At 44.0% G+C, this 23,854-nt stretch overlaps 1 long non-coding RNA gene across 1 annotated transcript; it reads left to right on the top strand.

Annotated features, from left to right (window-relative positions):
- Positions 1–21,129: 21,129 nt before the first annotated feature.
- Positions 21,130–22,437, top strand: LOC123131006 (uncharacterized). Its single transcript, XR_006464048.1, has 3 exons — positions 21,130–21,289; positions 21,605–21,683; positions 22,328–22,437. It is a non-coding gene; the product is annotated as an uncharacterized lncRNA (long non-coding RNA).
- The last annotated feature ends 1,417 nt before the right edge of the window (positions 22,438–23,854 follow it).

Raw genomic sequence — 23,854 nt, forward strand, 5'->3', positions numbered from 1 at the left:
GACAAGAGAAGACATCGCATGAAGCCTATGGAGCTCGAAGACTTAGATCTTTCGTAGTTCTTTTTCTTCTCTAATTGAGTCATAGGAACCACCATACTGTTAAGTGGGGTCCAAGAGAACCAGTCAGAATGACTTAAGTGATGCTTAACCAAAACCTATGTCTTCGAGTGAAGACTATGAGAGCGAATCTTGTCCAGAGTCGGACAAGTCAGCTTTGCTTGTAGCCCAAGTAAAGTTGTCGTGTGAGTTTGAAATCTGACCGTTGGAACACGTGTCAGTTCCTTAGTGACCCAGGGTCATTTCGGACAAATCAGGTCGGGTTGCCTAGTGGCTATAAATAGCCCACCCCTACAACCATAAACGGTTGGCTGCTCAGAGTTAGAGTACGGCTTTTGTCGTTTGAGAGCAACCCACCTCGAAGCCTTTGAGAGAGAATTCCTTGCGAGGATAAAGCCCTAACCACCCAGAGCCAAAGAGTGTTAGGCATCACTTAAGTCTTCTTGTCTGTGTGATCTGAAGACTTATTACACTTGAGGACTATGAATCCTCCAGCCGGTTAGGCGTCGCGTTCTGAGCATCCAAGAGACATTATGGATCGCCGGTGAACGAAGTCTATGAAGGTTTGGGAGTCTACCTTGAAGACTTACCAGAGTGATTGGGCGAGGTCTGTGTGACCTTAGCTCAAGGGGAATACGGTGAGGACTGGGTGTCCTGAGCTGCGTGTTCAGGACTGGGTGTCCGGGACTGTGTGTCCTCAGGTTTAAATACCTAGCCGCCCTAACCAGACGTAAAGTTGTCACAACAACTGGAACTGGTCCAACAAATCATTGTCTTCAATGAGTCACTGGTTTCATCCTTCCCTTCCCTTTACTTACTGTAGGTCCTTGTGAAGTCAGTGTATAATTGCACTATCTTTTGTCTTCACTGAGTGACTGTGTGTTCTGTTTGGCTTCATAATATCTTCCTACCTGATCCGCACTACATTGCTGCTATTAGTCATTGTTCTTTCACTTCGTTGAATACTTGACTATGGTTTTCCTAGTGTAGTCTACCTTCCGCTGCATGGTAATAGGTTTATTTCTATCGTTTGTCTTCGAAACTTCCACGTTTTGAAGACTTTCATAAAAATCGCCTATTCACCCCACCTCTAGTCGATATAACGCACTTTCCCTTGGTAAAGGGTGGAAGGCTCGGCCTTATGCCTGGTGTTTTGTTCCACTCTTGCCTCCCTAGTTTCCGTCATACCGGTGTTATGTTCCTTGATTTTGCGTTCCTTACACGGTTGGGTTATAATGGGAACCCCTTGATAGTTTGCCTTGAATAAAACTCCTCCAGCAAGGCCCAACATTGGTTTTACCATTTGCCACCTAGCATTTTCTTTCCCTTGGGTAGGCCTGCCAAAGGGTCATCTTTATTTAAACCCCCGGGCCAGTGCTCCTCTGAGTGTTGGTCCAACCTGTCAGCTGCCGGTGGCCACCAGGGGCAACTCTGGGCTGGCCTACCGGAACCTTGGACAATCCGGTGTGCCCTGAGAACGAGATATGTGCAGATCCTATCAGGATTTGTCAGCACATTCGGGTGGCTTTGCTGGTCTTGTTTTACCATTGTCGAGATGTCTTGTAACCGGGATTCCGAGCCTGATCGGGTCTTCCTGGGAGAAGGAATATCCTTCGTTGACCGTGAGAGCTTGTGATGGGCTAAGTTGGGACACCCCTGCAGGGTTTTGAACTTTCAAAAGCCGTGCCCGCGATTATGGGCAGATGGGAATTTGTTAATGTCCGGTTGTAGAGAACTTGACACTTAACTTAATTAAAATGCATCAACCGCGTGTGTAACTGTGATGGTCTCTTCTCGGCGTGGTCCGGGAAGTGAACATGGTGTTAGAGTTATGCTTGAACATAGGTTGTTCTATGATCACTTCTTGATCATAGTTTCTCGACCGTGCCTTTGCCTTCTCTTCTCGCTCTCATTTGCGTATGCTAGCCACCATATATGCTAGTTGCTTGTTGCAACTCCACCTCACATACCTTTTACCTGCCCATAAGCTTAAATAGACTTGATCTCGCGGGTGTGAGATTGCTGAGTCCCCGTGACTCACAGATTACTTCCAAACCCAGTTTGCAGGCGCCGATGATACCGAGCAGGTGACGCAACCGAGCTCAAGGAGGAGCTCGATGAAGATTGTGTGCATTGAGTTTTTTCGTTTCCAGTTGCTTAGTAGTGGAGCCCAATTGGGCGATCGGGGATCTGTAGCATTAGGGGTAGTCCTCTTTTATTTTGGTTCTGTAGTCGGACCTTGATTGTATCTAGATGATGTAATGCTTTATTCATGTATTGTGTGAAGTGGTGATTGTAAGCCAACTATGTATCTCTTTCCCTTATGTATTACATGGGTTGTGTGAAGATTACCCCTCTTGCGACATTGCCTTCAATGCGGTTATGCCTCTAAGTCATGCTCCGACACGTGGGAGATATATCCGCATCGAGGGTGATACAAGTTGGTATCAGAGCCTTCCCCGACTTAGGAGCCTCCCGCATGATCGAATCATTGGCGTTGTTGAGTCTAGAAAAATGTTTTGAGTTATTTAGGATTATATATATATCGGAGATTAGGATTCTTTTTACTCCTCAGTCCCTTCGTCTGGTGAGACATCCTAACATAGAGTTTTGACTCTTCTCTTCTCAAATTTCACTAAAAAAGTTTAGGATCACGCGGGTATCTTGGAATCGTTCTGATGGTTTTGTGACGAGAGCATTGTTCTTGGTGCCTCCTGACATTTAGGGGTTGTGGCAGTGTCCCGGGGAGTTGAGCTCCGAGGTGTTGTCGTCACAATTTTATCGTTGCAGTTCTGGAATACTTGAGTTTCGCCGACATCGAAAATCTCTTTTATGGAGTTGTTGGTGAGATAACCTCGATGCCACCCAGTACTGGGGCGGGAGTTCAGGAGTATTGCCATAACTTGTATAACGGTTGCTTTTCGAAGGTTGAGGTAAACGATTTCCGAAGGTTTCTTGGTTATGTGTTGAAGGATGGATACAGCTGGATGTAGGATTTGCTAGTTTTGGGTGAGATATTATGCTTCCCCTGTATCCCCAACACCTGATTGCATAACTGGAATATTTCGGGTGTTTATAAGTGGGATTTCAACTAGCTCTTAGGATATCTTTCCAAAAGATGTATGATATGAAATTGGGGTTCGATGTCTAGTGGTCCGTCTATCCACGGTTGATTTTACAGTGGTCTCATTGTGTCTTAAAGAGTCCTTGGCTAGGCCGACTCGGGGACGCTTCGTATGTCATGTGCACTGCCTTGTACATGATGGTGCTGTACGATCGAGCCCATGTAGGCCCCACCATGAAAATTTCGGACGAAATCTCTATCATATGTTTGTTCTGGCTTATTCTGCAAGCCAATTCTTTGTTTTGTTTTCAGTTGTGGTATTCGAGTTGCTTCAATGTCAAATGTTGATTCCATGCCTTTTCCTAAGTGGTGTTCTCATACTCCTATGTGAATACTAATCCTTCCTAATAATCAAGATTGTCATGTCAAACCTTTTCAACCGGCGTGTTTTCTCTTCAAGTGGATCCGATCATTTCAACATCAGCAAGATCTACTCTAAGCTCTCTCAACGGTGTTTGTTTCATCCTTCCCAAGTTGCCTTTGTTTTCCCACCCACCCACCCTTTTTCTTCAAGGACTAAGATTTCTTTATCAAGTATCTATCTTATGATTATGAAGTCTCTCCATTCTTTTTCGTCAATATTCTTATCTGGTGATTCTCAAGAAGATCCTAACGGAACCCCAAGTTCATCATTATTCATTCTCTTTCTTCTCCGGTGGAACCAATTCAAGCTTTGTTGATCATATACTTTCCTCATTTCCAATGCCTTCTCATACTGGTGCACCTCATAATAATTCACTTCTCACTATTCATTTGTTCCGGAGTGCTCAAGATATCGCAAAAGGCTCGTCTTGTCATTCAAGATCCATTCAACCTAGTTCGAGGATGTTATCTCATTCAATCCACTTAAATCAATCGGTGCTTTCTCTCTTTTGAATCGTTCTACGATGTTGGCTCAACCTTTTCCATTCTTCATTCCGGAGTGCCTCAATAATTCTTGGGGGTGTTTCTCATCGTCATTCTCAACATTTGAAGACCGAAGAAGAGTTTTACCTCCAAATCTTGTCCGTTCTCTCAGAGATTCGTGGTTCTAGCTTGTTGACATCCTCTCATAATTGTTTCGAGTGTGAGAATTATTTTTCAATCATCCGAATCATTTCAGTAACCTTTGCCAGTTTGATTCTCTGAAGGCCATCATTTCGGGATTATTCATTCTCAGCTTTCAGCCCTCTTTCTCTAAATCTTACCGGTGCATCGCTCATTTATTATCTATTCAGTTCATGATCTCTTCGTTCTCTTGTATATAAACTCTCTCACGTATCTTGGTTCTTTTGCTAATTCTTACCGGTGATTCACCCCTTTTCTTTGTTCATTTTCAATTCATATGGTGGTTCGTTCAAGAGTTCTATTCTTGGGTTATCATATCAATTTATTCGTTGTTTCATCCCTTCTGGTGGTTCGTTGAAGACCTTTCTCAAGTTGACGCTATATCTATCTTAACCCTTTCTACGAGAATAAGTAGTATGCCAAATCTGTTGATTGTCATCAATTTAATTGGTGAAGGATAAGCATAATGTAATTCTTATTCTTGTTTCATCGAGTGAATTCAATCCCTGCTTTCCGGAGTGGTTCATCATATCACATTCTCGGTTCGAGATGCTTTATCTTTTCTCCCGGTATTCCAAGTTTGCACTTTATCTCGTCACGAAGCTCCATCTAAATCATTGCAAGGCTTCACCTTATATTCTCAACTTCTCTTCCTTTTGTCATACTTTTGATTATCGGAGTTATTCATCGAGACTCTACATGATGGTTCATCAAGGATTTAATTCCTTCTCAAAGTTTTTCATCGAGATTCTTTTCATAGGAGCTCAAGCATTCTTCATCTTGTAATCCGGAGTGCAATTCTTTTCCGTACCATGGGAGGTGGTATTATGTCATTCTTGGTAATTTGAGTTCATGTTTCATGATTCACATGTTTTCAAGAATGAGGTATTTTAAATCCATCAATCTCTCCTTTGGAATTATCTTAGGTTATATTTCACCTAAAGCCTTCCCTAAGGATTGTTGCTATTTATGGTGCTTATAAATGACCCAAGTTCTTCTTTTATCCTCCCGGTGAAATAGTTTCTCCTCTCCTTGTTCTTATCAATCAAATCTTTTTCGTTAGTGGCAGAATTTCACCTCATAGTTGTGAGATGTTCTCCATAAGCCCACTATAAGCTTACTCTTTTCATTGTTGATAATCCAACAACTCTGTTCTAGCATTTGTTGTAAGCGTGCTCTACCAAGATCTTGTTTTCTCCTCTGTTCATTCCATTCCATCCTTTCATTTCTTCCGGAGGCATTGTGATGTTGCTCTCTTAAACCCATCATCTTGTTTTGTCAAGATCATGTTCCTTTCCTTGCTTATCCGTTTAACCGGAGTGTCGTGCCCTCTTATCAAGTTCTTCCCATTTTGACTGGTTTTACCTCCCTTCTCAACCGGAGTGTTGTGTCATCTCTTCTAGTTCTTTTAACCTTATCTAGTTTCTTATCACTTTTCAACCGGAGTGCTTTCAACTTTATTCATCTTCGTTGTTTTCTTTCTTTCAAGTTGTTCAACCTCTCAAGGTTCTTTGGTTTCACTCGTTTGTCAAAGAAGCAACTTAGTTTTTACCTCTTCTCTTTCTCTTCCGTTTTCTCCCTCCGGTGCCATTCTAGATCTCGGGACGAGATCCTCTCATAGTGGTGGAGTGTTGTAATGCCCCGAGACCGTTGCGCCAGGTGTCTTCCAGTTATTCACTGTTGTTGCCTTGTCATTCTCTTGCGTGTTGCATCTTGTCATGACATCATGTGCATTGCATCATCATGTTTTCAAACTTGCATCCGTTCGGGTTCCCCAGTTCCGTCCGTTGCCCGTTCTGAGCCCAAACACACTTGCATGCGCCCGTGGCACGTCCGAAATATTATTTTATAAGTGGTCAGAAAATTGTTCTCGGATTGGGTTGAAAGTTGGCGTGTGGTCTTATTATAGTGTAGATAGACCGCCTGTCAAGTTTCATCGCATTCGGAGTTGGTTTGATAGCCCAACCATTAAACTATAGTAGCATTATAGCTGGGCACACGTCGGATATTTTCGGTCTCCGGAAACAGTCGCCCGACCTCTCTTCTCTTCTCTTCTCTCAGCCTAAGGCCTTCTGCACAGTCTTCTACCCATCACCAGGACCAACCTAACCTCTCTCGTCAGCCCGTGGCCCTCCTCACGCGCGCGTCCGAAAAGTTGTCCCGGACCCGACCCGGACAGTCATCACTGTTGGATCCGGATCATCCCCAAACATCTACAAAACATCACCATTTTCTCATTTGGACTCCCTAGTCTATTTTTCTCGACCGCTCGATTTTATTTGGAGGGACGGATTAGCCCCTAAACTCTCCCTCTTTCCTTATATATATATACTCCCTAGTCTAAATCTAGACCAACCCTAAAAATCCTCCCCCTTGTCCCATCGCGCCGCCACCACCCACACACAATCCCCCTCGGGATCATCCTGATCCAGTTCCACCCGAGACGAATCGCAGCCTCCACCTTCTCCTCGTTTTCCCCTCCCGTCCAACCACCACCGTCGCCCAAATCCTACAGGAGCCAGAGCTCCTCTGCCCGTGCGCCTACCTCTCCCGTAGCACCCATGGCTCTGAGGTGCACCTCGACCCCGTCGTCGACCCAGCCGCTGCCGGCGAGCAGCAGCAACCAGCAGACCATCCCGAGCAGCAACAAGGAGCACGAGCTCCCATGGCCGCCGCCGAGCCGCTCGAGCTCGTCCTCCTTCCTCCCGTCGCCTCGCCGCTCCGGCAACCAGGTCATGCCACCGCTCCTCGTCTCCTCCTCCTCCTCCTCCTCCTCCTCTCCTTTTCCTACTCTCTCTCCCGAGCTCACCTGTCTCTCCCTCCCGTTCTGCAGGACGTCAATTTGTCACCGGAGTTCGCCGCCGACGCCGAGAACAGAGAGACAACCACCAGATCTGGCCTCTGGAGCTTGTCCTCGGCCTTCTCCTTGCCTCCTCGACCACCCGGCGACCTACCTTGCCAAGATGCCGCCACCATTGCCTTGCTCGGGCTCGATGCAGGACAATGCCTCGTCAGCGTGTGCGTTGACCGCGCCCCCACCATCTCCTTGTTCGATCCACCAAGGCCGGCCCAGCACAGGCGCCAAGGCCCAGCTCCCTGGAGAGATGTGAGCAGACCCCTCCAGCCTTCTATGCGCTGTTGGGCTTGTCCCTGTTTCGGCCCTTTTTTCAGTTTTGTGAATTTATCTTTTTTTCCAGAGACTGCGGTTTTACAGAAAAACCCTCCAACATCATGCATATAATAACTTTTCAACCGTGCATCGGATTAAAACAATTTATATATGAAAAATGCTTAAAATTGTGCCTAGTTTCATGATATGTCACTTTCATCTATGTTTAAAATGTTTAAAATGCTGTTTGTGTAATTTTGTCCATATGCAATGCTAAAATGATTTATTTCCTAACTAAATAACCGTTACTTGGAATTTAATAAACTTTATATGTAAATGGGGTGGAAAATGCCTAGATTAACATGGTGACTTACTTTGCATGTTTAACAACTATAAAATATGGTTTAGGGCAGAACAGTACCAAACCTTATTATATGCATATGGGGATTTACCGGAATTGTTGATTGTTGTTTCCGACCTCATTTAAACTTGCCTAGATAGGTAGTTATCTTTTGCTTCACCCCTTGCCATGCTATCCAACATTTAATATTGTTGAGTACCTAACGAGAGAGACCTAAATAAGTCATGTGGTGCCATGCTAACCACTTAATTTGTAGGGTTGCTTGTGCACTTTGCCATGCCATGCTTCATTAAACCGGACATGCATCATACTTGATTGTGCATCATGCCATGTTTATGTGATGGTTGTTTACTATGTTGTTTGCTTCTTTCCGGGTTACTTCTCGCGTTATCTTTGGTTTTCGTTCTGGAGTTGTGAGGATCCATTCATCTAGGTTCGTTTGTCTCCTTCATGGACTCGTTCTTCTTCCTTGTGGGATCTCAGGCAAGATGACCATACCCTCGAAATCACTTCTATATTTGCTTGCTAGATGCTCGCTCTTTTCCTATGCCTATGCTACGATACCTACCACTTGCTTATCATGCCTCCCATATTGCCATGAGCCTCTAACCCACCTTGTCCTAGCAAACCGTTGTTTGGCTATGTAACCGCTTTGCTCAGCCCATCTTATAGCGTTGCTAGTTGAAGGTGAAGATTGGAGTTTGTTCCTTGTTGGAACATGGATATTTGTTGGGATATCACATTATCTCTTATTTAATTAATGCATCTATATACTTGGTAAAGGGTGGAAGGCTCGGCCTTATGCCTGGTGTTTTGTTCCACTCTTGCCGCCCTAGTTTTCGTCATACCGGCGTTATGTTCCTTGATTTTGCATTCCTTACACGGTTGGGTTATAACGGGAACCCCTTGACAGTTCGCCTTGAATAAAACTCCTCCAGCAAGGCCCAACATTGGTTTTACCATTTGCCACCTAGCCTTTTCTTTCCCTTGGGTAGGCCTGCCCAAGGGTCATCTTTATTTAAACCCCCGGGCCAGTGCTGCTCTGAGTGTTGGTCCAACCTGTCAGCTGCCGGTGGCCACCAGGGGCAACTCTGGGCTGGCCTACCGGAACCTTGGACAATCCGGTGTGCCCTAAGAACGAGATATGTGTAGCTCCTATCAGGATTTGTCGGCACATTCGGGTGGCTTTGCTGGTCTTGTTTTACCATTGTCGAGATGTCTTGTAACCGGGATTCCGAGCCTGATCGGGTCTTCCTAGGAGAAGGAATATCCTTCGTTGACCGTGAGAGCTTGTGATGGGCTAAGTTGGGACACCCCTGTAGGGTTTTGAACTTTCGAAAGCCGTGCCCGCGGTTATGGGCGGATGGGAATTTGTTAATGTCTGGTTGTAGAGAAGTTGACATGTAACTTAACTAAAATGCATCAACCGCGTGTGTAACCGTGATGGTCTCTTCTCGGCGTGGTCCGGGAAGTGAACACGGTGTTGGAGTTATGCTTGAATGTAGGTTGTTCTAGGATCACTTCTTGATCATAGTTTCTCGACCGTGCCTCTGCCTTCTCTTCTCGCTCTCATTTGCGTATGCTAGCCACCATATATGCTAGTTGCTTGCTGCAACTCCACCTCACATACCTTTTACCTACCCATAAGCTTAAATAGACTTGATCTCGCGGGTGTGAGATTGTTGAGTCCCCGTGACTCACAGATTATTTCCAAACCCAGTTTGCGGGCGCCGATGATACCGAGCAGGTGACGCAACCGAGCTCAAGGAGGAGCTCGATGAAGATCGTGTGCATTGAGTTGTTTCGTTTCCAGTTGATCAGTAGTGGAGCCCAGTTGGGGCGATCGGGGATCTGTAGCATTAGGGGTAGTCCTCTTTTATTTTGGTTCCGTAGTCGGACCTTGATTGTATCTGGATGATGTAATGCTTTATTCATGTATTGTGTGAAGTGGTGATTGTAAGCCAACTATGTATCTCTTTCCCTTATGTATTACATGGGTTGAGGCAGAGCCGGTGAGTAAGTGTGATGCGGCCACGGCGGTTCAGTTCATGAAAAAGGTGATCTTACATTTTGGTTTTCCACACAGCATTATCACTGACAATGGCACTAATCTATCCCAAGGGGCTATGGAGGAGTTTTGTCAACGTGAGCATATTTGGCTTGACGTTTCTTCTGTAGCTCATCCTCAATCCAATCGTCAAGCTGAGAGAGAAAATCAGGAAATCTTAAAAGGTCTCAAGCCCCAGCTCATGGTTCCCTTGCAGCGAACACCGGGTTGTTGGGTAGAGTAATTACCCTCGGTGCTCTAGAGTATTAACACCACACCTAACTGGTCTACAGGGTACACACCTTTCTTCATGGTGTATGGAGCAGAAGCAGTGTTGCCTAGTGACATCCATCATGACTCGCCCCGTGTGGCGGCTTATGTTGAAGCTACTAATGAACAAGCCAGACAGGATGCACTGGACCTGTTAGATGAGGAAAGAGACTTAGCAGCGGCTCGATCAGCAATTTATCAATAGGACCTATGCCGTTATCACAGCCGTCGGGTTAAGTCTAGGACTTTTCAAGAAGGTGACCTAGTGCTCCGGCTCATCCAGGATCTGTCAGATGCACACAAGTTATCCCCACCTTGGGAAGGACCCTTTGTGGTCAGCAAGAACTTAAACAACGGGTCATATTACCTCATTGATATTCGAGAGCACAAAGACTCACGTAAGTCGGAAGAGGAGACCCGCCGGCCGTGGAATATTGCTCAACTTCGGCCATACTACACCTGAGCCACCAACTCTCATCATGTACATACGTTGATGTTATGATAAGTAATAAAGCAGGACCATCGGTCTCTTTTTCTTTTCGGAAAGATTACACATCTTCATTGTTTTTTTACTATTATTTTCAAATGACTATTAAGGAGCTGATCATATTTGAATCAAATTTAACCTTTTTTGGTCCGGCTTATGATCATATTCAAATCAAGCTGCAACTCTCATGGTCACTTGGGGGCTTCCTGTTCAAACATAGGTCATATTCGAACCAAAGAGAACATAGCTTTCGTAATCCTTCTGATCGGCTCAAAGCCAAACTCACTAGGGGGCTTCTTGATCGTATCCGAATCATAGCTTAACCCCTTTTGGGTCCGACTTGGATCGTATTCGAATCAGGGTCGTTAAAAACCTCTTAAGGTCACTTGGGGGCTTCCTGTTCAAACATAGGTCGTATTCGAACCAAAGAGAACATAGCTGTCGGTACCCTCTTGATCGGCGCAACGCCAAAGCCACTAGGGGCTATATGGTCGTATTCGAACCTTAGCTTAACCCCTTTGGTCCGGTTTACTAATCGTATTCGAATCAAAAACCCCCCAATTTTTTGTCACAAGCCTAATGTTGTTTATCATCGGTTATTTGTCTTATTGGTTTTTTGATATCTCAATTTCAAAATAAATCAATCATGGTATTTTCACCAGCTTGACTATACGACAATAAGCCGCCAGGACATGATAATCATCAGGTATTCAGAAGCATTGACTTCTCGCAAAGACTTGATTATCAACCTTCATCGCCCGGTTCATATAAACCGGTGATCCGGAGGTCAAAAGATACAGGTATGATTGTTGTTTATGAACAGTTTCCTTCTGTATTCATCAGAGGTGATTTCAACCGTTCTTTTCTTTTTACGTCTGGTTCTGTTTTCTACTATGATAAACATATTGGCTCTAAACCGGGTGTTCTGACCCGTTCGGTACTAAGCCGCCAAGCAAGCTTCTTCCATTTTTTATCTACAGGACCAGAGTTCAAGTATTGCAGGGAGAACCATAAATATGATGCATATATTAATATCAGAGAGCACAAAGTAACACACGGTGTCTTATGCACGATGGCATAGACAGAATATGCAGTGTTTTCAACAACTAATCTATTACAAGGCTTTTATAAGCCCATGAAGATGGTCATCACTCCTCCCTCGCCGGTTCACCGCCCTCTGCTGATTGGAAGTTGGGTTTTGACCAATCAAAACCATTCTCGGCAACAAATTTTGCTTCTTCATCAATCAGGCCGGCCGGATCAACTTCCGGAGCAAATGTATTTTCACGAACAAGCGGGATTAAGTAGGTTACTTTATAGGAGGGAGTCACCATCTTCTTATTATCAAAGTCAAAACCCGGCTGATATTTATCGATATTCATTTCATCCCCAAGAATGGTGGCCTGAGGTCGCACCTCCCTCACGCAAGAGACGAAGTCGTCTTGTTCGAACAGTAACCCGTCTTCCTTTACCATGGGGTACCCTCTAGCTACATCAGCCGGGTCTAGATCTGACACCCAAGCCTTGGAGCGGCTCAGGGCAGTCAAAGCTCCGGCTCTGGCACAGGAGCGCTTGACTTCTTGGAACCTGGCGGGCAAAATTGACAGCTTCTTTAAAACATCGCTGAGCCGGTTGGGTCCTTGATTAGCAAGAGAGATAGCGGCAAGTGCTCGTTGTGTGCCAATGTACAACTGTTCTACCAAGGTGTAGACCGCCTTCAGCTTAACCACGTGGTCCTGACTCAGATTCTTGCTTCGAGGGCCTGCATATGTTTTGAACACAAAGCGTCAGCTAGCAGCTTGCAGTCCGGATCAACACAAGGTAAAAAGTCAATACAGATGGCTTACCAAAGATGGAGGACACCATTTGTAACACCTAGTTCTTTAAATCGGTCAGCCCTGTCGTAACCTCTTCAAGGGCTGCTTCAGCCTTCTCGGCACGTTGTGTCAGAAGGGTTTTTTCTTCAGCCCAGGTTTTCTTCTCAGCAGTAAAGCCGGCTTTTAATTTTTCCGTCTCAGAGAGACTTACTTGCAGTTTGGAGTCCACAGACTTGATCTCTGCCTCCTGACCCGCCAGTCAGGTCTTGGCGTCAATTAATTGCAAGCTCAATTCAGATAAAGCATTTTGCAAAAACATACCCAGATAAGTCAAGATTTTAGTTAAAGTTCATAAGTCAAGATTCAAGTCTCAAATACTTTGCGTTGCAAAACTACTTGACACTTGGGGGCTAATGTATGTCAAAACAATTTTTCATGACTAAAATATACTTTAAGTCCCAAGTACTTTACAAAGTAACAGCACTTGGCACTTGGGGGCTAATGCATGCTATTTAGCAAGGTTTCTCAAGGATAAGCCGGATTACAATGTTATTTTTGGATACGGTACAAGGCAATTCAAAGTACCGACTCATTTATGGTCAAGTGAGCCAGCCCTTGGGGACTATGGATGAAGCTTTGTTCTATTTTATTGAACTCCAGGAAAATCTAAAAAGATAAAGTCTTAGCCTATATCATAAAGTCTACAGATCATTCCGGCTATCTCATAATCTGAAGACTTGGGGGCTGGTGGAATATACGTAAGCCGGAACAACATACCTCGTATTTCAGCTGCAACTGCTTGACCATTTCTACCTCTGAGTCACGGCTGGAGTGCACATGGCTGAGATAACCGGATAATATGTCATTGGCATTCAGATGTTCATAGTGAGAAATATCAAAGCGTACTTTCTGTTTCTCCAACGCCTCTTGTTTCGCCGTGTGACGAGCTAACACGGTGGGATTTCCCGGCTCAATAAAGCGGCTCCCGATGATTAGAATGTCTTGCGTAGACGATGAGGGCGGGTTGGCCGAGCTGGCTGGTCCGGTTGCAGAAGGATTCACGGTGGTTTCATCAACTGACGGCTCAGGAGGATTTACGTCATCATTGACGGGCGGGTCTTCTAGAGCGTCAGTTAATGGAGGAGAAGGTGGCCTGGCCAGTTCAGATGCAAGGATTGGCGGGTCTTCCACCGGTTTAGATGCCTTTGCCTTCTTGGACTTAGCTTGGCCACTAAGAGAAATGTTGCGGGACTGTCAGTGCAAAGATACAATTTGAAAAACCCAGAAAAAGGAGGATTTTTCATTACCCAGGGGCAGTCTTGAAGGCCGGAAATTGGGTCTGCGATGAGTCGCCAGAAGAGTGAGACACCTCCGTAAAAGATAAAATAAAGTTCAAATAATGCAAGGGAAAGGATCCATTAAAACGGAGTCAAAGACAAAGAAGTAAACCTCATTCCGGCGCTTTTGAGGAGTTTGTTGAAGAATGACAGGCGGTTCGTCTTCGGTCCGGGCTTGACGGCGGCTCTCATGTTGCTGCTTTTTCAAAAGAAAGTGAGGGTCGAGATAAGCCAAAGGGTGGGAAAACCTTACTTTCCGGATTATGACTCAAAGTTTCTGTCTTGGCAAATGTGCTGAGTCGGAGGAAATAGTTACCTCTTCTTCCACGGCCTGACTGGCCCCAGTGTCGTCCTGGTAATGATCAGTGTTAATAAGATTATTAAAGAGTTGGCCAAGGGAGTCAAGGGCTACCTCCGACTTAGAAGTATCGTCAAGTTTCATCATGTCTTCAGCAGTGCTCTTCTTCTTCTTTTTGGACCTCCGGGTCGTTTTCTTGGCAGTTATGGCGGCGACTCTTGCTTTCTTGGCAGCTTCATGGTCATATTTAACCTTCCAGAAATCAGATTTGGCCTGCAAACAGGTAAAAACAAGATGAACGGTCAGGCAAGTGTTAAATAATACGGCTGAGAAAAATACAAAGGAGAGAGATCAGAGTCTCCTTACTTCTGGCACCGGGTTAAGCTTACAGAAAGGGTTTAACCCGACGATACTGCAGTCTTCGTATTTTCCATTCACCAGAAGGGTTGACATTGAAATAATATCTTCTTCCATTAATTGAACGGGGCTGTGACGAAGAGAGTCATCTGGGCCTCCACCATACTCGTACATCAATTTTGATCGACAGCTTAGAGGAATAACCCGCCATGAAATCCAGCAGCGGATCAAGTCAACTCCGGTCAGGCCGTTCCCTAATAAGGCATTAATCCTTTTTATTGATGGGATCAGTTTTCTACGTTCGGTGGCTGTAAGCTTGTCAGGGAGCGCGAATTTGGAGTCAAGACGCTCAGCATGATAACCCGACAGTGGCTTCTCGTTTGCCGATGAAGTGTCTTGACAATAGAACCAAGTCTGGTTCCAGTCTTTTGGATGACTCGGCAAGACTATGAGGGGGAAGACAGCACCCTGTCGATGCTGAATGGAGATGCCTCCAAGCTCCAAACTGAGGCCATTGGTGCACTCATTCTATCGGTTCAGATAAAAATATTCTCTAAACAGTTCCACGGTCGGCTCTTCCTGAAGGTACACTTCGCAGGGTACTTGGAAATTACAGACGTTAGATATGGAATTGGGCCCAATATCTTGAGGGTGAAGTTTGAAGAAATGGAGGACATCTCTAAAGAACTTTGAGTTGGGCGGTGAAAAGCCACGGTTCATGTGGTCAGTAAAAACAATGACTTCCCCATTTTGTGGATTGGGTCGTTCCTCATCTGGGTCAGGTGCACGGTAAGACATGACATTTTTTCCTGGCAAAAATCCTATGGGGAAGAACTCCTTCAAATGTTCCCCAGTCACAGTTGAGGGAACCTAGTTGCAGACAGTCGGCGTTTTGGATGGCATAGTGTTCAAAAACGCGCTGAAAAGAAGGTAACATGCCGGCTCAGTTCAATACAAATGATGAAATTATAAGATGATATAGCGGAAGTAATGACGGCTTAATTAAGGGCTAATGGCATATATGGAAAAGTAAGCCAGCACGGTAAGCCGCCATGACCACAGGCATTTGAGAAATACCGGCAGCAGAAATTGGTTAAGTATGGAGACAAACAGGTTTCTTAACTTCTGGATATTGATATGGATCAAATGGATGTTCAAAATGAAAAAAAAATCCTAGACCTAAAAATACAGCCCAGATGAGTTCATCAGCTCTAAAATATATCTGTGCAAAGGAAAGAGATCTACCAACATATAAAATGGAGGAAAAACAACTACCGCATGAACATATATTCTCTTTGGATCAAGAAGAAGCTGTAGTAGAAGAACTACAAGGAAACCGTGATGAACTGCGATGAACACGCAGAAACCCTAATGCGGATCTGAGGAGCAGGAAGGTGAGCACTTACAGCTGTAGATCTTCTGCGGAGGTCGCCACCGTTCTCTCGACCGATTCAGGTTGATGCAGCGGCCAAGGTCGACGGAGATGGAGGTGAAGCGCGACGGCGGCGAAGCTCGAGCAGCAGGAGGGTTGCGAGAGGAAGAAGACGGATAGAGAGAGAAGAATGAGGAAGACAGGGGCGTGCCTATTTATAAGGGAAAAGGTGAACAGACGGGCGTGAAAATCGAGGAAGAGCCGAATAATGGTTATATAACTAGATGGACGCCTCGATTCTCGGAAGGCATTAAAGATGAAGATCCGTTGGGAGATGACGTCATCAAAGTTTTTTATATTTTCCAAAGATAACGTCATGGCGGATTACAAAAACCTCTGCGAGGATAAGAGGATGGATTTCGTCTAAGTATTGAAGATTGACAAAAACAAAGTTCGAAGTCAACCTGGGGCCTAATGTTGGGGATATAACTATCAGTTAAGACCCGCCCAGGAGGGGTTAGGTCAGCCCCAATGGCGGGTTACAGAGGGAGCCCAGTAAACATTAATACAATAGTTTATCAAATCTTACAGAAGACCTAAAAGGGCTAGAGGCGGCTTAAGGCCCAATATTGTAAACCGCCGTATGTAAGGAAAGACTTGTAAAGAAAGGCATGTAAAAGAAGTTATCGAGCCAGACGCGATTTATGAGCTGGCCAGGACTCTGTAGGCCACCAGGCATCAACCCGTGTATATAAGGGGACGACCCGATGGCGGCTTAGGCAAAGAAACAAGAGGTCGATAACCAAGCCGGCGAGTTAGCCTCTTGGTGATCGAAACCCCAGCAATACCAAACACAACTAGATGTAGGCTTTTACCTTCATCCTAAGGGGCCGAACTAGTATAAAACCTCTCGTGTCCTTTGTCCCAATTAACCCCTTTAAGCTTCCTAGTTGCGATGGCCCTACGACTAAGTCCTTCCACTAGGACATCTGCCGTAACAATTCCCCGACAATACCACTCCATGATTGGTTCTTTACTTTATTTATGTGCATCTAGGCCAGATATAATGCTTAGTGTTTGCATGTGTGCCCGATTCCAAACGGCACCAAAGGAATCGCATCACTTAGCTGTGAAGCGAATTCTTTGATATTTGGCCTACACCCCAACATTAGGATTATAGTATCCAAAGGGCTCAGAGTTTGATCTATTTGGATTCTCGGATGTTGATTATGCTGGTGACAAGGTGGATCGCAAGTCTACATCAGGCACATGTCACTTTCTGGGACGATCACTTGTTTGTTGGTCTTCAAATAAGCAGAACTGTGTATCTCTATCCACTACTGAATCTGAATACATTGCTGCTGGATCTTGCTGTGCTCAGCTTCTATGGATGAAGCAAACGCTCAAAGACTATGGCATCCATCTGGAGCAAGTACCACTCTACTACGACAATGAAAGCGCCATCAAGATTGCCAACAACCCAGTTCAGCACTCGAAGACAAAGCACATTGAAATTCGTCATCACTTTCTCAGAGATCATGTCATGAAGGAAGATATTGATATCATTCACGTCAACACTGAAGAGCAACTGGCAGATATCTTCACAAAGCCCTTGGATGAGAAAAGGTTTTGCAAGTTGTGGTGTGAGCTAAATATGTTGGAATCCTCAAATGTCCTGTGATTAGGCACACATCCTAACACTTATGCATGTTGATGACTTAGATGTGCAACACACGAAGTAACGTATATCTTCAATTAATGAAGACTTACACTCTAAGTGTGAATACATTAACGAGAATTTGACTTCGGAGCGCCCGGATAATTGTGTGTCGTGTCTGGGTCTAATACTTCCTATACGGTGGGTAACGCCACCACGAAACTTTTGTTTGGAGTGTTTTCAGTTGGCGTTACATTTGCAAAGTCTTCGCATTTTGTTTGTCTTCAATATTGACATGACTTCATGTTTATCTTCACAATGTTGATTTGGTATTATTCTGATATATACATATGTTAGTATTCTGTCCTCTACAGCATTCACTTATAGCTATGTCTTCTCGTTTGAATCTGTTGAACTAAGTGAATGTGATCGGACCCTAACCTCGCTATGCTTCCTTCTCAAATCTATCTATCCAAATCATATGCATTCTATTGAAACCGCCGAATGTCTTCTCTGCGTCCTTGTCAGCAGAAGATACAGAGACAAACATTAAATCTGTTTTAAATGCTCAATCCTTATTGCCTGAAACCCGGAGAAGCCGGAACGACCACCCGACAGTCCAGGCGTGCGTGGGAACATGGAACAACTTCCAATGTGTTGCATGTTTGCCACGTGCCCATCAGATGTGAACCGCCAGGGGCACCTGCGTAATTGCGCTGTGTTGTCCCTCTCCCTATAAATGCACATCACATCGCGGTCAAAATCTTTCTTCCACCTCTCCACCTCAGACAAACCCTAGCGCCACCGCTAGCTCTCGATGACGCCGTCGACGAAGCGCTTAGCTGCCGTGACCTCACCAACGCCGTCCTCACGTCGGCCGCGTACATCGTCTTCTCCGCCACCACCGTAGGTGTCCTCCGTCGCCAAGTTAGGGCACGGAAGATAGAACTGCTCGGCCTCATCTTCTACTCTGTCTAGCAGTTCATGGTGTGGTAAATTAAAACTCTCTTTTTACTGTCTTTTTGATCCGATGGATTCACCTTTCCTTACCAAAAGTTGTTCCCCCCTCCGCAAATTTGGATCTATCCTGTTCTGCATCTCATAATATGCCTAGTATATTCACTTATGCTTCACACGTAGTTAGATTCCTCACTTGTACCAATTCTTGGATTCGTACAAATCTGGAACCAACTCTCAACATATAAGTGAGTGTCTTCGCGCTATGAGGTCAATGTCTTCTAAACTGATTTATCTTCAAAATCTTCTGAGAATGCAAATGACCTCTTCCCCTTCCCTTGCATCTCTAATGCTGTCACAGGTACATGTCCGTGGGAGAATCCCTTGGTTCTCATAGTCTGCATTCATTTGCAGAATTCTTACACCATCACATCAATTCTCCCGAAGCTAGTTCCTGTCTGACCAGCAGACGGAAGCCTCTGACAGTTTTGAAGCCATTCAGTCTGAACTACATGGTCGCAGATAAGTCAACAAGGAAGGGAGACAGGAAGCGTCGTGGGGATACATCAAAGGATTTTCCCGAAGATCTCTATGAGTGATAACCCACAAGTATAGGGGATCGCAACAGTTTTTGAGGGTAAAGTATTAAACCCAAATTTATTGATTCGACACAAGGGGAGCCAAAGAATACTCTCAAGTATTAGCAGTTGAGCTGTCAATTCAACCACACCTGGAAACTTAATATCTACAGCAAAGTGTTTAGTACCAAAGTAATATGATAGTAGTGGTAACGGTAACAAAAGGTAATAGTAGTAAAAGTAATGTTTTTGGTATTTTGTAGTGATGATAGCAATAGCAACGGAAAAGTAAATAAGTGAAGAACAATATATGGAAAGCTCGTAGGCAATGGATCAGTGATGGAGAATTATGCCGGATGCGGTTCATCATGTAATAGTCATAACCTAGGGTGACACAGAACTAGCTCCAGTTCATTGATATAATGTAGGAATGTATTCCGAATATAGTCATACGTGCTTATGGAAAAGAACTTGCATGACATCTTTTGTCCTACCCTCCCGTGGCAGCGAGGTCCTTACGGAAACTAAGGGATATTAAGGCCTCCTTTTAATAGAGAACCGGAACAAAGCATTAACACATAGTGAATACATGAACTCCTCAAACTACGGTCATCACTGGTAAGTATCCCGATTATTGTTACTTCGGGGTTAACGGATCATAACACATAATAGGTGACTATAGACATGCAAGATAGGATCAAGAATACTCATATATTGATGAAAACATAATAGGTTCAGATCTGAAATCATGGCACTCGGGCCCTAGTGACAAGCATTAAGCATAGCAAAGTCATAGCAACATCAATCTCAGAACATAGTGGACACTAGGGATCAAACCCTAACAAAACTAACTCGATTACATGATAGATCCCATCCAACCCATCACCGTCCAGCGAGCCTACGATGGAATTACTCACGCACGGCGGTGAGCATCATGAAATTGGTGATGGAGGATGGTTGATGATGACGATGGCTACGGATTCCCCTCTCCGAAGCCCCGAACGGGCTCCAGATCAGCCATCCCGGGAGGTTTTAGGGCTTGGCGGCGGCTCCGTATCGTAAAACGCGATGATTTCTTCTCCTTCATTTTTTTCTCCCCAAAACTCAATATATGGAGTTGGAGTTGGAGTCGGAGAGGCAACAGGGGGCCCACGAGGTAGGGGGTGCGCCCCCCACCCTCGTGGAGAGGTGGTGGGCCCCTGGCCTTCATCTTTTGCAGGTATTTTTCATATTTTCTGAAAAGTGGCTCCATGAAGGTTCAGGTCATTCTGAGAACGTTTGTTTCTGCACATAAATAACACCATGGTAATTCTGCTGAAAACAGCGCCAGTCCGGGTTAGTTCCATTCAAATCATGCAAGTTAGAGTCCAAAACAAGGGCAAAAGTGTTTGGAAAAGTAGATACGTTGGAGACGTATCAACTCCCCCAAGATTAAACCTTAGCTTGTCCTCAAGCAATTCAGTTGACAAACTGAAAGTGATAAACAAAAACTTTTACAAACTCTGTTTGCTCTTGTTGTTGTAAATATGTAAAGCCAGCATTCAAGTTTTCAGCAAAGATTATAACTAACCACATCCTATATACTTAAGAAGTTCACCCCCACTACTTGATTTATCTCAACATGCAGCATAGACACGTCATCATCCATTCACATCTAGCCACGTCACACCTCATGCAGTCCCACTTAGGCCCACCTCCTCAGGTCTGAATAAATATATTCAGTTTTTCTTCAGTTGGACTTGTGGCGGCTGTACGAAGCGATTTCTCAGAAAGAGTTCGAATGGGCTGGGTTGGACGTTGGCAGACTGTATCCATCAGGGTTCCCCGCATGATGGTACCACTTCCTTCTGTAGCGCCTCCTCTGCGTCCTTTCTTCTACACGGCTGCTCCTCTTCCTCTTCACCTTCTCTAATGTCCATTAATGGAGACAATGCATCGATACCTTAATTTGGCTCCTCCTCTCCCCTGACCTACCATGTCTTCTCACCATTAATACCCTTCCCAACCTCCCGCCCCAGCCCTTGCACATCCACTGCTTCGCTTACCCATGCCATCAGATCCATCCTCTTCTCCTTGGCTATAGAATCCGTGGCCTTCTCTCCCCCGTCCTACCATCTCCATCCACTAAATCGATCACCACGCCCTGCAGCCATCAGTACCAGCAACCGGCGGTAGCCTTGGCCTGGTTGGGAGGAAAGCTGTTGTGTAAAGGTTTTCTAAGACAACTTCACCATGATATGCTGATGAGAAGAGATACTGCCAGTCAAGAGTATATCAAGGTACACCCGAGATCCCAAAAAAATAACTTCCAAGTTGCAGATTCACTATACTGTTTTGATTTGCTCTAGCAGATTGCTACAATCATGTTACTAGATCCCTTTGAAGAAGACGATCAATGCTACCATCCACTGAAGGTAACTCCTGTACCTACATTTCTTTAGCAGGATTGCATTAGTTATTGCAGAGATTGTATTATTTGTGCATCACTAAAGAAGACATCTAAAGAAATTACCTTGCACAGATCTTGATGGTATAACTTCCATAATCTTCTTTTTCATTCAACACACATTTTATTTGGGAACATAGTTGTATGTTGAATGTATACATCTCTGTATAATTGAAATAGCTTCCATGTATATGCATCTCCTTCTATATTGTTCAACAATTATAGTCGGACACTGTTTCAGTTATGCCCATCATTGATACTGCGTGATGGCTGAATCTGACAGAGAGTGGTGGCTGGGTCAGCCATATACGGGTGCCGTTGTTTTGGAGCTTGAGAGGCCAGATCAAAGTCTACATAATTCAGTATGCTTCCTTATCTTCTTCTTTAGCTTAAGTTTGACAAATTCAAGCTTAAGTTGCTGAACCGAATCAGTTTGGTGTATAATACATCTTGATATCATGCAATGTAACTAAACTTAGGAAAATGTGTTAACCTGAAATGACTTTTTATTATTGAAAACATTTTACCAGCATAAGCGTGAAATTACCTACTCCCGAGGGCACAAGTTATGTCGCCATTGTGGGAACATACCATATGACTCATGTGCCTAAATTGATATGTTGGAATATGTCACATCATTTTCTGAACTCTACTACGTAACTGTACATCTATATTTTTAGTGATCTACATTCTTATCTTATCTTGTTCTTTAGCAAGGATAGTAATCTATATTTGTGTACTTGGATGAGATAAAAAGTTATAACCTTCTCCCAGCATGCCGAGATACATTTTGGTTGTTTGCTATGTTCCAAGAGGTAGCATGTCTCGATCAAATTATTATTCGATATGTTATCTATTTATAGAGATTTTGATAGGCATACACAAATGAGGACATCTTGCTAGCCATGTCATCATACTCACGTGATAATAAGATCTTCCTTTAGTTGTGTGTTTTTTGTCATACTTTTGCTGATTTGAGTAATTTATTCCGTGGTGTGATTCTCAGGTGGTTCTCAGTACAATACATGAGTGTGCAGGTTAGTTGGTTAGCGAAGTGAAGGATTCAGGACGACCATTGATGTGTGCTCCATCTTTGTGAACTATTCTTTTGTCTCATATACTACATTTCGTATGCTTCCTTAGTTTGAAGATCAGAACAATGAAGGTTCCTTACTAAGCAATTACATTATTTGCTTTGCATTTTGTGTTTTTAAATATACATTATTAGAAGGAAAAGAGGAAATATTTCTATTTTTCTATCCGGTCGTGCATTGTTCAATTCAATCTAATCAAATTGTTTTACTTTAGTCAAGAGACCATATGGTTAACAAGTATATCCAAATTATTTATAATTCATTTGTCTAATCCATCAAAATTTTCGCACTACAATTCCCGCAGCAACGCGCGGGGTATCATCTAGTTCACAATAACGCATAGGTCTCAAGTTTACTCATATCAATAGCATAATCAACTAACGAGCAATAATAATAAATCTCAAATGACAACACTTTATCAAAACAATCATATAACAAGATGGTATCTCGCTAGCCCTTTCTGAGACCACAAAACATAAATGCAGAGCACCTTTAAAGACCAAGGACTGACTAGACATTGTAATTCATGGTAAAAGAGATCCAGTCAAGTCATACTCAATGTCAACTAACAGTAATGAATGCAAATGACAGCGGTGCTCTCCAACTGGTGCTTTTTAATAAGAGGATGATGACTCAGCATAAAAGTAAATAGATAGGCCCTTCACAGAGGGAAGCAGGGATTTGTAGAGGTGCCAGAGCTCGGTTTTGAAATAGAGGTGAATAATATTTTGAGCGGTATACTTTCATTGTCAACATAACAACCAAGAGATGGCAACATCTTCCATGATACACACATTATAGGCAGTTCCTAAACAGAATGGTAAAGTTTATACTCCCCCTTCCACCAACAAGCATCAATCCATGGCTTGCTCGAAACAACGAGTGCCTCCAACTAACAAGAGTCCCAGGGGGAGTTTTGTTTGCAATTATTTTGATTTAGTTTGCATAAAGCATGGGACTGGGCATCCCGGTGACCAGCCATTTATCTCGTGAGTGAGGAGCGGAGTCCACTCCTCTTGAGAATAACCCGCCTAACATGGAAGATACAGACAACCCTAGTTGATACATGAGCTATTCAAGCATACAAAACAGGATAATTATTTGAAGGTTTAGAGTTTGGCACATACAAATTTACTTGGAATGGCAGGTAGATACTGTATATAGGTAGGTATAATGGACTCATATGGAATAACTTTGGGGTTTAAGGGATTGGATGCACAAGCAGTATTCCTGCTTAGTACAGGTGGAGACTAGCAAAAGACTGGGAAGCGACCAGCTAGAGAGCGACAACAGTCATGAACATGCATTAAAATTAATCAACACCGAATGCAAGCATGAGTAGGATATAATCCACCATGAACATAAATATCGTGAAGGCTATGTTGATTTTGTTTCAACTACATGCGTGAACATGCGCCAAGTCAAGTCACTTAAATCAT

This window comes from Triticum aestivum, chromosome 6A (assembly GCF_018294505.1).
Source record: "Triticum aestivum cultivar Chinese Spring chromosome 6A, IWGSC CS RefSeq v2.1, whole genome shotgun sequence".
In the NCBI taxonomy this organism is placed as follows: domain Eukaryota; kingdom Viridiplantae; phylum Streptophyta; class Magnoliopsida; order Poales; family Poaceae; genus Triticum; species Triticum aestivum.